Genomic DNA, 16,615 nt, shown 5'->3' with positions numbered 1-16,615 from the left:
AGGATGAGAGAAATGTAGAATAATTCAGGGGAGAAGAGGCTTTTGGAGGTCTCTCATCTAAGCCCCTGCTAAAAGCAGGGCCAGCTTCAAAGCTAGAGCAGGTTGCTTAGGGACTGTCCTGATGGGTTTTGAGTACCTCCAAAAGAGGAGAAGAACAGGCTCCTTGGGCAGCTTGTGCTAGTGCTGACCACCCTGAAGCAAAAAGGTTTATTATTCCCTGTATCCAAGCAGAATTTCCTCATTGCAGCTTGCCCCTTGCCCTTCTGCTGTGCACATCTGGAAAAGGTCTGGCTCCCTCTTCTCTCTGACCGTTCTTCAAGCTCAGCAATTCCAGCTTCTCCACCATCCCCAAATTCTGCAGCCAGCCCTGGCCAGCAACTGCCACCTTCTGTGGCTGTCCACATTGTGAAGGTCTATCTCATACATTTCTGGAGTAAAATCTAGGGCATAACACAGCACAGCAAAGCTGGCAATCCAACAGAAAAGAATAAAAGGTCTGTCCTGCAACCAGCATCCCGGCATTGGGAAGGGTCCTTGGATGGTGATGGGGCTGCAGGCTGTCCCTGAGGAGGGATGGGAGAGAGAGGAGGGGGAGGCTGGTAACCACAACCATTATAACAGGAAGACTTTTCTTTCCTCATTAATCTCCTTGGGTGAAGCTGATTCCTGTTTCCCAAATATTGTCACCCCATCTTCCAGCCCTGCCCACAAGGGACCTATAGAATCCCATCAGTCTGGGCTGGAAAAGCATCATCACATCACTGTCCCCCTCAGGCTAAACTACAGCCGTGTTTTGCATTTGTGTTACAGACCACACTATGCTCACCCTGCAGAATATTTGCTGAGAAGATTCATTTCTTGGAAACCAGCCAGAATCCAGCGATGCTCATACTGAAGCACATGTCAGGATATTTTAAAAGCACTGCAACATTGGCACAATGATTACGGAGATCATTTGCCAATGGTGAACTCTGCATCTGAATCCAATCACGGTTGTGAAATGGTCCTTTCAGCCTCCTCTGACTCATAATAATAATTCGGGGTTAGATTCTGCATTTGGCTGCGGCTCTTAATAAAGGGTTGTGGAGAGCTGCACCTGCTGGAGCTCTGTGGTGGCCCGGGGAAAGGGGATGGATTGATCTGAAACATTTCAAATGTTCGTCACGTGCCTTTCCAGCTCACCGAGCAGTGCTGCACTGCAGGGATGCCTTTTCCTCCCCTGTGCTTCCCAGCTTGTGCACGTGGTACCCAAGGGAACAGAAGACTCACACCCCGCCTTGGCTTGGTCCACATGCTCCACACTGTCTTCCCAGGGTGGCGCTAAGGGTGTCCGTCCTTGTCCCTTCCTGCTCTGCAGAGCTTTCCGTTTGGCTGAATTTAGCACAGGGGCTAAACGCGAAGATAATGTTAATGCCTGTGCTAGTGAAATTGTTTGTTTGATTATTTTTTGCCAGTGAATCATTATTAAATCAGTTTGGGTTAGCTAACGGACCGTGGGAGCAGTGGCCATCAAATACAGGGAGGAAAGAAAATACATCTCCTGTGTGGGAGTATGACTTGGGGAGTGTCCACAGCGTGAAATTACCAGGCTGCTCACAGAGCCCAGCATACCAGGGGAAGGACAGGGCAGGGGAAAGCTCAGCATCTCCATCAAACTTGCCTCATTAATTGCTCCAGGTCTGGAGATGCCATCCTGCCTGTCAGGAGCCGGTCCAGGGAGACCATCTACAGCGTGAGAACAGATCTGTCCTACCTCCTCTTGTTACCCTACAGCCCCAGAGCAAGAGGGGAGCAAACCAGGAGGATTGAATTTGATTAACTTTCTCTAATTCAGTCCCAGCTCAGAGCAGAAATAACAAGCGCTGCTCCGGACAGACTATCAATGTGATATTGACGTCTCTCTGTACTTTAAAATGAAATAAATTAAGACACCACTGAAAACACCATACTACTATTTTGGTGACCAAAATGTGTCCCCATTCTGTCTTCCCAATCAAGATCAAGATCAGGAAGACAGATTAAAGGTTAAAAAAAAAAGTCTGCATTCCCATCTCCCAAAAATGTGCTAAAGGAGGCAGAAAATAGAAGGGTAAATATTGATGTTTGCAAGATCTTAGTTGCTATTGAGTGCCTGGTATTTCAGAGCCATGTTGTGAGGGCTTCTGTACCCAGAGGTGACTTCTAACTGGTTTTGACTCATTCAGCACTAAAATTTAGACTAATTTCCTTTCCTTCCTGGTAAAATTAGTAACAACAAACTGATGGGTATTCTGCATAGGAACCTCATTCCAGAAGAGGAATGGTCTTGTAAGAAAAGGTGTATTTGGGCCAGAAAGTATTTTGCACACATCTCCTGGTTATGCTCGTGACAAGTCCTCTGCAGTAAACAGCCACCTTACAGGTAGAGGTGTGACAGTGCCATATGGGCTGGTGTCCCGTCTGTCTGCAGAGACCTAGATCTAAACACTGCGAGCATCCCAGTACCACCAGTGGCCTGACCCAGCAGGACCGTGTCAAGCCCATGGATGAGCCCTGGAGGGGTCTGGGTTGCATGGGGGACTGGTGCTGAGACGTGGTCCATGTGGAGGCTGGTGGATGCCCAGGCTGAACAAGCCAGCAGAGGATTGCTGCTATAGGCTTTGCCCGGATGAGCACGGGAGGCAGCACTATTTATTTCGTTTGAATAATACATGACTAATAAGTTAAATAAGAGAAAGTGGAATGAGCTTTCCGGTTAAGCCAAAATGTTTGATGCATGTTTCCTGGGTATTTTGGGTCTCTGAGAAGCTTTGAAGTGGCCCTAATGAACTTGCCAATGTAGATAATGTAAAATACTTTAATAATTAATTTAGCAGGCAGTGCTGTCTATGATATATAATCTGAAATGCTTAAAGAGATGAAACTGTCCTTTCTAAGCACCTTTTGATCTCAACTAAAATGGTGCAAGTTCTGTTGCAAAGACGTTTTATGAAAGCACTTCAATATACCTTGCTTTTAATTAAATTGTCCTAATTGGGCTATCTTTTATGTTCTTATAGTGCTGTATTTGCATCAGATTACAAAAGAGAGGGGAGACAAGTAGCAACCAAAATTGCCTGAGACCATCCTCACCAAGTGACAGAGCCATTAACTTCGTCGTAATCTTGATCCGTATCAAGCGATCAAGGCCAGGAAATAAGCCATAAAAGAACACCTGTTATCTTATCAGCCTCCCTCTACCCATGATACCTTTATTGCAGTTGTAACTTGCATTTTGTTCACCTTCTCTTGTTGGGCACCTGTGAAATTTAGACTCCTGTTTTGCAATCTAATCTCCCGAGATGCCCCCTGCCCGCAGGGCAAGCCCACAGCCTTTTCATGGCAGGAGCTGTTCGGTGCCTCGGTGAGAACACGGCGTTGGAGGCCAACCCAGGGAGCAATCTGCAACCGGGACACATCTTTCTTCCCCCCAGAGCATTGTTCACGGTGCAGGGTGCTGTGAGAGACAGCAATAGGAAACAGGGATTTGTAGCAGGGGGCTGAGCCTCTGCACAGCTCTCACCGAGGACACGGGATGCTGTGGCTCAACTTTTGGACCACAGCATCCTGCCAGTGGCTTGGGACATCTTCTGGACACCGGACAGGTGAAAGGATGCTCTCAGCCCCACTTTCCCACCACAGGGACTGGGGATGCCAGCACTGTTGGGCTCTCCCATTGCCATGGTCTCACAGCAGCCCCAGCACTGCTTACAAGCCAGGGAACACCTTTAGGAGACCCATGGGGTGTTAGAGTCAGGGAGGGGGATCACTTTCCCTGGAGCAGAGGGAAAACACGCTTTTACAAGGTTGCACACCTGGCCAAACTGCCCTGTCCATCCATGTGACAGTGCCGGGATCACCCAGACAACCACTTGTATTTGTGTTTGGCACGGGCTGTCCTGCAACTTGTCACGTTCACGTTATTTTACTCACAAAAGCCCGGCAGTGAGTTTGGTGGCGGTCATGCCTCTGCGCTGGCTCGTCAAGGTCACATCCTCCCAGCCCGGAGGCACGCCTGTGTCCACGTGGGAGAGAGCAAGTCTTTTAACTACGGTTTTCTTCCTATTTCCACCTTAGAAAATTACCTAACAACTAATGCCAGCATTTTGGTAGTATATAACAGCAGCACTGTAACTTGCCAAGGCAAGGAAAGGGTCTGAGAACAGTTCAGCAGAAAATTGCTTTTATTTTAAGCTCTCAGCTCCGAGTTAAATGGAGGTTTCAAACACGTGGCACAAGTCCTTTTGGATCACATTTTAAATAAATTTTGTGTGTTTGGAAACACTGAAACTAGAAACTGCAACAACAAATGGTGTGTTTGGGGGAAAAGATAGCAGGGAAAGAAGGAACAAGCATATCTTGAGATCTTATCTTAGTTTTTCTTGGGAGGACAATTTATCCAGCCAGCACTGGAAGTTGATCATGGTTGGGTGGTTCCCAGCAGCTGCATTTGGAAAGGAAAGGGAGGCAGCAGCAGGCCAGGTAGATATCGGAGTACTTCCACGTCTGCTCTTTTCAGTTAAATACCAGATGTTAGGACTTTGCTTGTAAACCTTTAATGACAAGGATGAAAATGAAATGTTTGCTGAGTTCCCTGCCTGGCTCTGTTTCACACTAAACAATGCACACACATCCCTGCTCACCTGTACTTGCCTGTTTGCAAGTGAAACGTGAGCCTTGCGGCGGTTTCCAAGACTTCTTAGCTTTCCCTTGTCTGCTCTAGCAGGAAAAAATATGGGAAAAGCCAGCTCTCATGGATGGAAAAGAGACCACAGTTGTCACTGGTGCCCTGTTAGGTGCTTTAGGAGATCATTTGTTCAGCTTGCATAAAAATTCGTGCTGCTAAGGAAGTATAACCTGATGAATTGGATATATTTATGGCTATTTAAATATGAAAATCATGCTTCTTGCACAACACAGGCTTTTATTCAGTTCATATGATGCCATTCTTCCTCAAAGTCTTCACTAGCACAAACGTTAACAGCGTGCAGTGGCCTGTTAACCTGTGCTTTGGCCTGACACCTGGGAAGCATTTCTATTACACAAGGTTTCCTTATCTGCTCCGGCAATAAAACTAATGGAGCCAGGTGTCTTCACACACATGGCCTGGATCCAGGGTCTCCGCTTTCCAACTCGCTGCTGGGTCCCACTGCTCTCCCCGTCCCCTTGGGGGGCAAGCGGGAGCCCTGCGAGCTCCTGCCAGGGCTTGGGTTAGTAGCACGTCTCCTCTGGGAAACGCTGACCCGAGTCTCTCTCCATTGTCGGTCCTGCTGCCAGGCTTGGCTGGGGCTGTTTCAGGGGGTCAGGAGTCTCTGTGGAAGTGGTGATGGACAAATGGATATGGGTAACGCGCACAACCTCATTTCCTTAGGAAGCCCGTTACCACCCAGCCATATAGTTAATTTTGCATCGCCACACCTTTGAGATGCATCTGGCATTGCCAGTGAGGGACCAGATGTGGATTTTTTTTCTAATTAACATTTGCAGTATAGCAGAGATTTATTTGTAAATACATATATATACATATATATATAAAGGCCACACTTTACAAGCCCCAACTCCCACCCGAAGTCACCGCCCCTGTAAGCGAGGCCCGCTCACCTGCCCAAAAATCCCTTGGGCCTGAACGTGTTGAAACAATTTGACGTCCCATGCTGCGCAATATAATAAACGAATCACAGTACAAGAAACAGATGTTTATTCCAGTGGGTACAGGAGTCCAGACACAAAGTATTGGGTTACTGTCTGTCTCAGATAACGGGACAAAGCGGAAAAGTTGGGATTAAACACTCTACATATGTCCCACGTAGAAACTGTAAACCTTAAAAATGTAGCCCAGATCCTGCACTGGCCTTATGGGAGCGAACCCCACAGTCTCCGCGTGGCTGTCCCAGGCTGCAGCATGCCTGGCATGTTACACTGAAATCTCAGGCTGTTTGAGTGCTTCAGTTCGGTGCCTGGCCACATTTTTTAACTCCCATTCCCAAGGGAAGGTGGTCTGTAGCCCATGTCCATGAGAGGTTTGAGGCCATCTGAGACCCCATTTATGATATTTCAGGTCTATAGGCGCTGCCACCCCAAGATCTAACTGCAGAACTGAGCCCTGGGCTTTTCAAATGAGCTGTTTTCCTTAAAACAAAGGCTCGTTATGTTTGATTGGTTGTTTTTATATGTGAAACCAGAATTCTAGATTAGGAGTCAGAAAAAACAGGCTGAATTTTTTTCCAAATGAAACATGAAATGTGAGGAGCTTCAGAGAAGTTTGTGGGCTGGGGCATCCCTGTCAGGTCAGCTCCTTGGCTCATAGCAACTCAGTTCGGGTAAAGTTTACTCAAAACTCAGTGCAGGAGAAAGCATGAGCCTGAAAAAGCAAATGAAGCAATGCAAAGGGTTCCTGTAGAAAGATGGTGCATATCCAGGGATGCCCCTTCCCTGCAACTTTTCTGCCATGCACTAATTCTGTTACCATCAGCTGGAAATCATTACCCATAAGGGTCCTGTTTCGTCATCTCTAAATGACCTGGGGGTCTGGGCAGTGCTCTGTGCTCATGGTCCTTGGGGGATCGCAGCCCCTGGCCCCCAGCGTGGCAGGTCACTGGGAAGCAGAGTGAGACCAGACCTCCAGCTAAATACCCCTGGTTTAGACCCACTGTTCCTGCCACCTGCAACCACTGTCCTTCAGCTGGCAGCAATGGTGAGAAATGAAAAGGACCATTTTTACATTTTAAAATGTGTCTAAACAAACAGCCCTTTGCTCAGGCAGAGCTCTGCCTCCTCTTGCATCTCCCCAAGTGCAGTATCACCGCAAGTGCTTCCTGGCTGCCGGAGCTGAGCTTCACTCATAAAGGAGGAAAGATCTGCTGCTTCTTTCCTGTTCCTGTTTGCATCCCTCACCGCGCTTGAAATGTGCTGTATCCTGAGTTATTCTTAAACAAGCCTTCCTATTGTTCGACTCGCTGGTTACGAATTCTGTCCCTTTGAAGAAATACGACCCGTGCTATGGAAAAGTGAGAATGATGTTAAGTCTGCACGAGATACTCATGGCCGTGACATACAGGAAAAGGATGAGTGCTTTGCACTGTCCACATGAATGAAGGCACAGGAAGGAGGTGTGACAGGGCAGGGGCAAGCTGCTGGGAAACTTCCACGGTTCCTGGTGCTGCACTGGCTTGATTTACATCATCACCCCCCTGCATTTCCATTGACTGAAAATGTTCCTCATTAATTAAAGGGCTCCTCCTTGTCTCTGCTAAGAGATTTATTTTTTTTAATACCTAACACCAGTAATTCAGACATGTTTGTGACATTTGTGTCGTGACGTCCTGTTCTGAGCAGGGCTGGATGACATGGGGACAGTCATTGGTCCCTTGCACGTCTCTCCACGCTAGCACTGCTACTTTATTCTCGTCAGTAATGCCAGCTGACTATTAGCAGGAGTGGGACAAAACACTTGAGCTGAGAGAGACCTAAAGTGCCTCTCTGGTGGCTGCAGCCTCCTCCCCAGGATGCTGTTAACCAGCCGTGCAGGGTGTATTTTGCTGTAGCAGGGGAAAAATCAAAATGCCGCAGCTGAAAGCCTGGTGTGGATGGGCGCTGCACATCGCCAGGCGCAGCCTGCAGTCCAGAGCGTGTGGGGTTTGCTGCTGGGGCTCTGTGCCCCGCATTGTCCCTGCGGTCACTCAGCCTTTTGTTCACGCAGTCCCGCTCTCGGCACCGGCAGCGCCCACGCTCGCTCATGGCCGAGCTCCTTCCCGCGCCTCGGCGCCTGGCTCCCGGAGGCTGCCGTCGTGCAAAAAGGAAGAAGAAGACAAAACAAGCACAGCCAGGATTCACATAATGTTGCCGCAGCTCTGCCAGGAAACAGACTGTAAAAGTTCCTGCATTTAAAGCTGGGAGATGAGTTTTATTGTTAGTAGTTGTTATAGCAACCTGAGGTGCCGGAGAGTAATACATGCTCAGCGCGTTGCAACAGACTCTGACAAGTTCAAGGCTGTTGCCTTGCTGCTAAATCTTGTTGCCAAGGCAATGCAACATAAGGCAAGAGCCTAGAGAAATGAACACTGCTGACAGCTCGTGCCAGCAGGCTCGGTCTGATTAAAACGGAACTTTTGAAAGTCATGTTAACTTAAACAGCGCAGCAGCAGCAGAAGTGAAAGGGGAGCACGGCGATGGAGGAGAGGATCCGGAGGAGGAGCAGTGGGTTAATGTCAAGCAACAGGTAAAGGAAAGTGTTTGATTAGAAAGCAATGTGGCTGAATAGGATGTCTTAGCCTGTAATGCAAGAAAGACACCACATTTTTGGAGGGAGTTAAAAAAAAAAGTAAATCACAAAATTCTAATTTTTTACATTTGTTTAACTTGGGTAGTACCGGTGTAACTTGACTGGGAACTTTGGCTTTTTCCCAATAGTGTTGACAGCAAAAATTGTTTTCTCAGTACATTTGTTCTGCAAGGCAGGTATTATTGCTGCTAGAGTAAAAACCATAAAGTAGCTCAGTTAATTTTCAATTTTGTGTTCATTTCCAGCCTTTTTAAACATGGCAAAATGTTAGCTGGAAAAGAGATGAGGCTGCAAGTTGATTATTCTCTCCTGACTATGATTCACTGTTAATGATGACAGCATGGTCTGAGTTGAAGGAAGAGTACTACCCCAAGGACCACAGAGTCAAAACAGATGATCAATGCTGAAGAAATCAGGTAATCAAGTTAATTTCAACTACCAATACAATATTTTGACATGTGCTATGGGATACTAGGGTACTAAAATGGAAGTACTACTGAAGTGCCTCAAAAAGATACACAACGATCTCAGATGAACTTGTTGACTTGTCTATTGATTCACCAGTGAAAGCATAATATTTCTTAAATAATTACTATAGCAGTATTCTGATCCACTCCTACATGCGTCCCATCCATTTTACATTTTCACGGGCTATCGATAGCTAAAAATGACCTCACGTTTTCCTGTTTAAGGACTATTTCAGCAGGTGCATCTTGCAGTACAGCAGCAGCATACAGAGCTGAGCATACCTGAGACCACCAAATGGCCCATGGTGGAGTTTGTTCCTCTGGCACCTGCTGTGGGTGGTGGAAAAGTTGTCAGCTCTGCGAGTACTTTGTACTATTTAAAAATGGGAAGCTAAATCATGGGAAGTGATTTGCCGACTGTGCTTGAGATTTTTTTTGTGTGCAATCACGGGCAGAGACATCTCTATTGACCTTTGTAAAAGTAAGGCTTTTTATTAACTGTGAAATATTTTTGTACTAATTTGAAGTTCTTAAGCCACAGGCTGGGAAGCAGGCACGTGACTGGTCATATGCTTATAACCATAATTTGTTTTTCAGCAGCTAAATTGTATTCAAAGAAACTAGCAATGTGTTACTTGCAACCTTACAGCTGTTAACTGGCATTTTTTCACAGTCGCTATAGCTAGCTGTAAAAGAGATATTATATGATCAGAAAGAAGAGAAAACCTGGTTCAGGCAGTTGTGAAGGGAACATGACATTGCCCCAGAGGATGCTTTTATTTGAAGACTGTCCATTAGATAAAGAAACATGAGAATCCTAGAACTGGGCATTAGCATTTTTTTGAATATGAAAGCAAAAGGAAACTCTATTTTCAGTCTCAGTTGAATTTCTCTGCTGGTAATTCCACACATGGTGTTACTTCTTAATATATCCAGAAGGAGATTTCAAAGCCATCCAGAATATCCTTCCTTTTTCTGAAGAGATGCACACACAGAAGTCTGGCCAGTAAAAAGGCAGAACCATATGGGCAGGTCACGCAGCAACATCGACACTTACTTGATCTGCAGGATCCTAAAGCATTTCCAAGACCTGGCTCTCCTATCTGCAGGTCCCATCTGCCCTTGACGCCTGTGACGGTAGGACCCTTCTTGGAAGGTTTCTAGACCATCTTTACCACCCCTAGCGTGTTGTGTGATGTCTCCTCCAGGACAGATGGGACGCAGAGGGGAAGCTCAGACCCCCCCAGAGGAAACCGCTGCTGAATCACGCTGCAGCTAAGTGCACCTTGGCACACACTCCATAACACGGGGGCACAACCCAAGGGCATCCCCCTCTGCTTTGTTCTGCCTCCTACCCCTCTCCCCGGCTGTGCACCTATTTAGTCACTCGAGAGCCACCCCCAGAGAGCAGGGAAGCAATGTGGAGCCGGGACAGTGTGTCATCAAGATAGCTACTGATAGCAGAGTAGACAGAGCTATTTCCAGAATGATTAATGCTATTAGCACATGCTGAAGCTTAAGGCTGAACATAAGCTTTAGAGGAATGGATTTTGATGTAAAAAGTGAATAAATGAGACAACTGTCAGAACAATGAGTGGTGAACCAAGTAAAGATCCTTAGCGTAGGAGAAGCAAAGCACTGCCTGCTGGCCTGTTTTTGCTGAAGCTGCTGGTAAAATTCCTGTTGCCCTTCAGGCTGGAGAAATAGCCCAGCAATGGCGTGTGGCACAGAGGCAACCAAACTAGCAGGCAGCAAGGCTACTTCCACAACTAATTAGCTGCACAGCATTTTAGCAGGAGGATAGGTATGGTAACACCAGGGAGCCAAGGAACTGCTCCCCCCAAGTCCCGCATCACCACTCCTGGAGCCTGTTCGGGGGATCTTTGTACTGCCCTTTACTACACATACCCTGAGTGCTTGCAAGAGTCCCAGTCTGAGGGCTCGGCCTGTTGCTGAATAAAAAGCACGTGTTAAAAGGGCCGTCTGATTTATACTATCTGCTCATAATCCCCACTCCAGAGGTCCCAAATGCCATAATTGAAAACCCGCTGTTCATCTTCTGAAAGTCAGGTTTAACCTCCTGTAGGCAGCTCCCAGAAGGACAGTATTTTGCATAATCAGTTACTTTGCAGGGAATACATTTAGCTTTTCTCTGTTTTTCTTTTCCTGACGCTTCTCTCACAGGAGAGCAGGCAAACAAAATACAGTCACAGCTGTGGAATATCCTCTTCCCCAATTCCTTTTTTTTTTAACCCCAACCACCAGGGCTACTTGTTTTCTGAAGAATATTGCACAGTATGGGCAGTTTTTAATTTCCTTCTTGAAATTTCCTCCTTCTTACGTGAGACATCTTGACAATAGATGTCTTGAATGGATTCACCAAAATCTGGTGGGTTTCATTACCTTAGATCTGTGTCTGCAAATAAGTCACGTGCTCAGGGTGTTTCTCTGAAGAAGCTAATTCAGCTTGGACCGAGCCACATGATCCCCTTCTCCAGCCTTGCCTTATGGCCTCTGAGGAATGTTGCATTGGCTGCGAGGGAATTACTAGGTCTTGGCAAGACATGTTAATATCCTCGCAAAGACTTGTTAGGGACCAAGACTTCAGCCTCCAACTATTTCCTCTGATAAAGCAGAGTATTCACAGCAGTTTGTCAGTCTTGAGTCACCAGTTTTATTTTGTTTGAGAGAAATGAAAGTTCACCACAAACCAGGACTCTGCAAGTAAAGCTGGCTTCGAAACAGAAGCACAAAGTATCAGAGGAAAAAAAAAATTGGAGAAATTGGAGACATCAGTGGGTCAAAACACTTCAGTCAAGGGCTGGGAAAATAAACACCCGAGTGGATGAGCGGTTATGAATTATGGCAACACCTGCTGCACTGTGATTTGAAAGACAATATATTAAGTCCATCAGGACATCTGAAAACTTGGACTCTCAAATATGCAGATGCAAATTTGATGTTTTCGCCCAAAGACCTGCCATGTTCATACACAAAGTTTGTAGCAGCAACAGAACTACAGTCCCATTTTATTACATCTGTTGTTTTGGGTTTTTTTTTAACACTCAGTGTTATCTTTCCTTTATCGTCCAAAATTACACTGATAATCCTTGAAAGCACCAGAGCGTGAGTATCATATCTGCAGCTGGATCTCTCCGCTAGGAAGCTAGTTACACAGCATGGAAAGTATTTTTGCTATCTCATTTTGAATCATTGATAACAACATCACAAGTGAAGGGATCGTATTGTTCCTTCATGAGATAGGGAGGAACCACTCCCGCAGCTCCAGCACGTTGCTGTCCCAAGCGCCTGCTTGCAGGGCAGAGAGGGAAGGTCCAAGTTACACGTTTGTCGTGGTTTGTAAACCAGGAGCAGTTTTCTCAAAATGTGGGGAGCACAGCACCGGCATGAGTGACAGAATGCGGGTCCCTCCACGATGGCTGTCCAAAGCACCCATGTCACTGAGCTGAGCTTCAGAGGAAACCATTAACTGAGCCATTTCCCTGAGAGCTGACCCCCATCAGCAGCAGCCAGTCCCAGCCCCGGTTCGATCCAAGTAAGGGTATCAGTCAGATGCTACGAAACTCCCAGCTGACTCATGTCCCCATTCCTTGGCTGCGTGCTGGCCTCTTTACACCTCTGCTGTTGGAAAAGGAAGTGAAACAGCCGGTTCTCATGTATACGTTCAACAGCTTTGAAAAGCCCCCCGATTGTAGAAAAACAGAGCAGAGCTGCGAGGTCTGGAGCTGGTTTCCTACCCAAAAGGCAGGCAGGATGCTGGATCTGTAGCTGCAGTTTGGCTTGACTCCAACACCGCCATTCTCATTCTGCTTTAATGTTGGCTGTAACGTTCATGTGCCATTTTCCCACCCAGCACCATCCAAGCCTATACCAAAGACTGAAGTCCCCCCAGCTTTCTGTGAAGCGGTGCCACAAATTGCAGTCTTGTTCAGTGCCATTTGCTGTCACCCAGTTCACATATTTGACACTGGGATACAAATCAGGACCCCGGTTCAGCAGCTACACAAGGACATGTCTCATCCCAGCCTCCCTTGGGGTCTGTGCATATCCTCAGGCACATGTTTAAATAACCCACTACAGCCATGCTTAAGCCTTGAGAAAAAGTATCCCAGCAGAAGGACAGAGGACCGGCTCATTCAACCATATGCAACGAGATGTGTTCAAGCCAGCTAATGGGTAATCCTGTGTGTACGTACCACAAATCCACAACATAACTCACTGTCCTGCTTGGCAAAAGAGTGTTATTGCCTCTTGGGAAACAAGCATTCCTGATCAAAGACTATCCTTGCAGAACAAATAATCAAACCAAACTAATGCGTGTGTATGTGTATACATATAGTTCACATGGATTTATATGACATGTTGCATATACTAATGTCAGTTCATCTGAGGGGGTAGAAACTGGTGGGGAAGCTGTAGCTACATGGAAAGAACGGGAATTTTCCGGTGAACCTCATCATGGCAGAGAGACTGTTCTCAGAGGTCGTAAAAGACTTCTGCAGCCTGCTAATTATACACTACCCAAATCTTATTACAAACAAGTAATAAGTATAGGCACGTTTGTTAGTTTTGCTAATGACATTAATGTCTTTTTGATGATTTGCAGAGCTACAGGGGGCCAGAGACTCAATTTGTACTGATGTATTTCCCACTCTGAAGCCTAGGGAACCCTGTTATGTTTGATATCTTTTCACCATCTATCTTTAGACAATTCAAGGTCTGTTCTCTGCACAGTAGTTTGAGCTGCTGCTTCTGCTGTGTAACACGCACATTCAAAACTCTACTTAGATAGTGGATTTATGTATTATTTTCCGGTATATAAGTGATGGTACGTAGAATTACACATTACAGTTGTTAAAGGAATTTGTGCTTTTACTCCTCCACAGTTTTCTTATCTCCCTTAGCAAAATGTCTGTGGCACTGAAGTCTGCTGTGTATATTCATTTATCGTTCCCCCACGGAGTCCCAGAGAGTTCAGATACCCCGGTTAAAACCACTGACTTTGCAATTTATGGTAAGTCATCAGCAGGGAAAGAGACAGACTTGGAGCTGGCTGAAACATATTATGAAGAATCACCAGGATTTGCCAGGCAAAGACAAGCAAAGGTTTTTCTCTCACACACTATCCACGAACCTTTGCGACTGATTTGTTTTGAGTTTCCAATGTCTGTTTGCACAGACCCGATCATTGCTCCCGCTGCCCTTCTCCGCTTCCTGTTGGAGAACAAACCGAGACAGTCAGCAGAAGCAATCTCACGTCCTTTAGTATGAAAACCACTGAACACCGTTTGTCCCGCCAGAGAAATCAGTGCTTTAAGTATGTGAGCAATCCACTGACTTCATAGGAATACCTCTGGATGGCTTTCTTAAGCGTTCTCTCGATGGCTGCAGCGACCGAAGGACACTGCTCTGAGCACTTGCTTGCAGGCTGCAGGGAGCTCCACGTAGCTGCTGCCGGCCCTGGCAGCTCTTTGGGGAGCCCTGCCGTGCTGGGGCAACGAGCTCCTGCCCCCCGCTTTCGATCCGGCCGTTCCTAGCATTACGCATCCCTGGGAATACACTCAGAAACTACAGATGAAGTCATTCCCAAGGGTCTGCTTAGGTATTTGGGGCCCTGGACACTGAGAGGAGCTAAAATCTTATGCTCTATGAATGGTTTTTAAAGGGAAAGTGGAACTCTTTTTATAGTACCTTAGCCGTTTGTTAATCTTGAATTGGTAAATGATTGACTCCTCTACAATTTGTTTATCCTTATCGTTAGAGATTGCGCTAACATATGTTCTTCAATCTTATTTGCTTCAAAAGAGGCTTTGGGAGTAACAATTACCTATGCAGAATCCAAAATCAAACATTATTCGCGAATTAATATAGTTTATGCATATTAACAAATTTGAGGCTGATTTCATCTCTGTGCTGTCCTTTCAAGTGATCCATCAAATCGTAAAGGCAAGAGTTTGCCCAAAAGGCCCTGAATTTGACTCGATGCTCTAAACTTCAAAACTTCTGCCCAGGAAATTACGCCACATGCTCCTCTGCAGGTCCAGAGTTAGAACAACAAGCACAGCGTGCAAAGATACATCACCACTGAGGGCAGGGGGTGACTCTAGCTTTGTGCTATGTCCAATTTGTCTTGGGATAATGAAGAAGAGAGTGGCAGCTTACCCCAGAGCCCAGGACAGGTACAGAAAGCTACTGAATCAACACTCACATCCCCCAGACCATGACCTTATGCTCCTGTACTTCCATGCTCCTCTCCCCCAGGCAGTTGTACTGGGCTCCCCACCAGGTGTGGGTCAGGTGACAGAGGTGGCAGTTCAGCTTCAAGTCACAGTTAATGTGCTGACAAAGAATTCACAACTTGTTGTTCAACCAACATAAACCTTTTGCCCAAGTGTAGTTAGGGCTGAGCCAACAAACGTGGGTTTCTTGATGCAAAAGGTTGTGCTGTGCTCCAAACGCATCATCAGAATCACAGATTAGAGATGTCTTTTTAAAAATGTGCTCTGAACACGAGTTTTTGCTTCCAAAAATAACTTGTATTTTGCTCATATTAGAAGAGCAGGATGTTCTTTCCTGTCCTGAAGGGATAAGGAGGAAATGAGAACTATGGGTTTTTTATATGATATGAGCTACTATTCTTCTGGACTAGTGCTGTGAATCTGCATTTTTTTTCCCCCCAGCCTTAGCATTTTATTCCCCATGGACCTCATTTTGCTTCCATTCATGCTGATGTTACCCCAGCGAAGCTCTCTCTGATTTCAAAGGAATTCCTCCATATTTACAACCTCTCCCATCCTGAGGCAGTAGGCATTAGAAGGGAGGCAAACTACTGAAGACAGCAAATGCTGAATGTCTCAAATCCCTTTTCAAATGAGATAAAGTCAGTTGGGAGACACGAGTGGGGGCATAAAGCATCCTTTCCTGTCCTCTGCGTTTGAAGGAAAGAGACGGCTGTTTGGAGGAAATGTGAACGTAATGGACTGTACATTCGTGTCCCATTGTACTGAGATCTGACAGGAAACACTTGGGGTTTGATTCAGGAAAAAGTAAATAGTATTCCTTTATAATACTCCCATAACCTCAGTTATCCTGCAGTATTTGACTACACCCCTGTCTTTAATGTATATATTCTCACAGCTCTCTCCAAAAGACCAGAAGGAAATCTGGCCACTGGGGAGCAGGGGAGGCATGGGAAGAGATCGTGCAGCATTTTCCAGCCGATGGCTCTCCTAAGTGACAGCAAAACTCCGGTGGCTCTCTCCCTTTTAAACCAAAGGGACACCGGAGCAGCTGCCATTACTGACTGCCACCATGGCGGTTCCTTATGGGAGGAGAGCTGCAAATACTGAACTTTGGGTAATTTCTGAACAGACTCCGCCAAGCCCATCTCCATCGGCTCTCACCGTAACGTATAGGTGGCTGTGGCGAGGTCTCCCCCCACATGCGCAGGGCTGCAGACTCCTCAGCAGGCACTGGGGAATCCTTTGGCTGGAGGTTCACCCTGCAGCAGCATGGAAAAGGCTCCAGCCCTCAGCATTTAGCAACTTTGTTCCTCATACAGCCAGCTGAAGCTGAAGTGGTCTGCAGGATCGGTGCTGGCCCCTGGAAATGCCTTTCATGGCTCCTGAGGGAGCCTGCCCCCCAGCATGACGGGAGTCGGGGAGCTGTTACGGTCCTTTGTCCGCGGGGAACATGCAGTACCACCAGTGTTTGGCGTTTTGCTGTGTGGCTCTCGAAGCTGCAAAGATTGCAAAAGAAACCAAAAACCCCCACACATAACCCAGAAAAGACGGATTGAGGACACAATGCCCTTGATTGAAAAAGGAGG

General features: G+C 46.5%; 1 long non-coding RNA gene across 2 annotated transcripts; it reads left to right on the top strand.

Annotated features, from left to right (window-relative positions):
• The first annotated feature begins 7,913 nt into the window (after positions 1–7,913).
• Positions 7,914–16,187, top strand: LOC134516884 (uncharacterized). Of its 2 annotated transcripts, none has more exons than XR_010071476.1 (3): positions 7,914–8,236; positions 8,545–8,715; positions 13,692–16,187. It is a non-coding gene; the product is annotated as an uncharacterized LOC134516884 (long non-coding RNA). The 2 variants fall into 2 exon arrangements; XR_010071475.1 differs by having other exon boundaries at positions 13,674–16,187.
• The last annotated feature ends 428 nt before the right edge of the window (positions 16,188–16,615 follow it).

Source organism: Chroicocephalus ridibundus, chromosome 6 (genome assembly GCF_963924245.1).
Source record: "Chroicocephalus ridibundus chromosome 6, bChrRid1.1, whole genome shotgun sequence".
NCBI classification, from domain to species: domain Eukaryota; kingdom Metazoa; phylum Chordata; class Aves; order Charadriiformes; family Laridae; genus Chroicocephalus; species Chroicocephalus ridibundus.
Note: the sequence above shows the minus strand (reverse complement) of the source record. Positions and strands in the feature narration are given on the sequence as shown.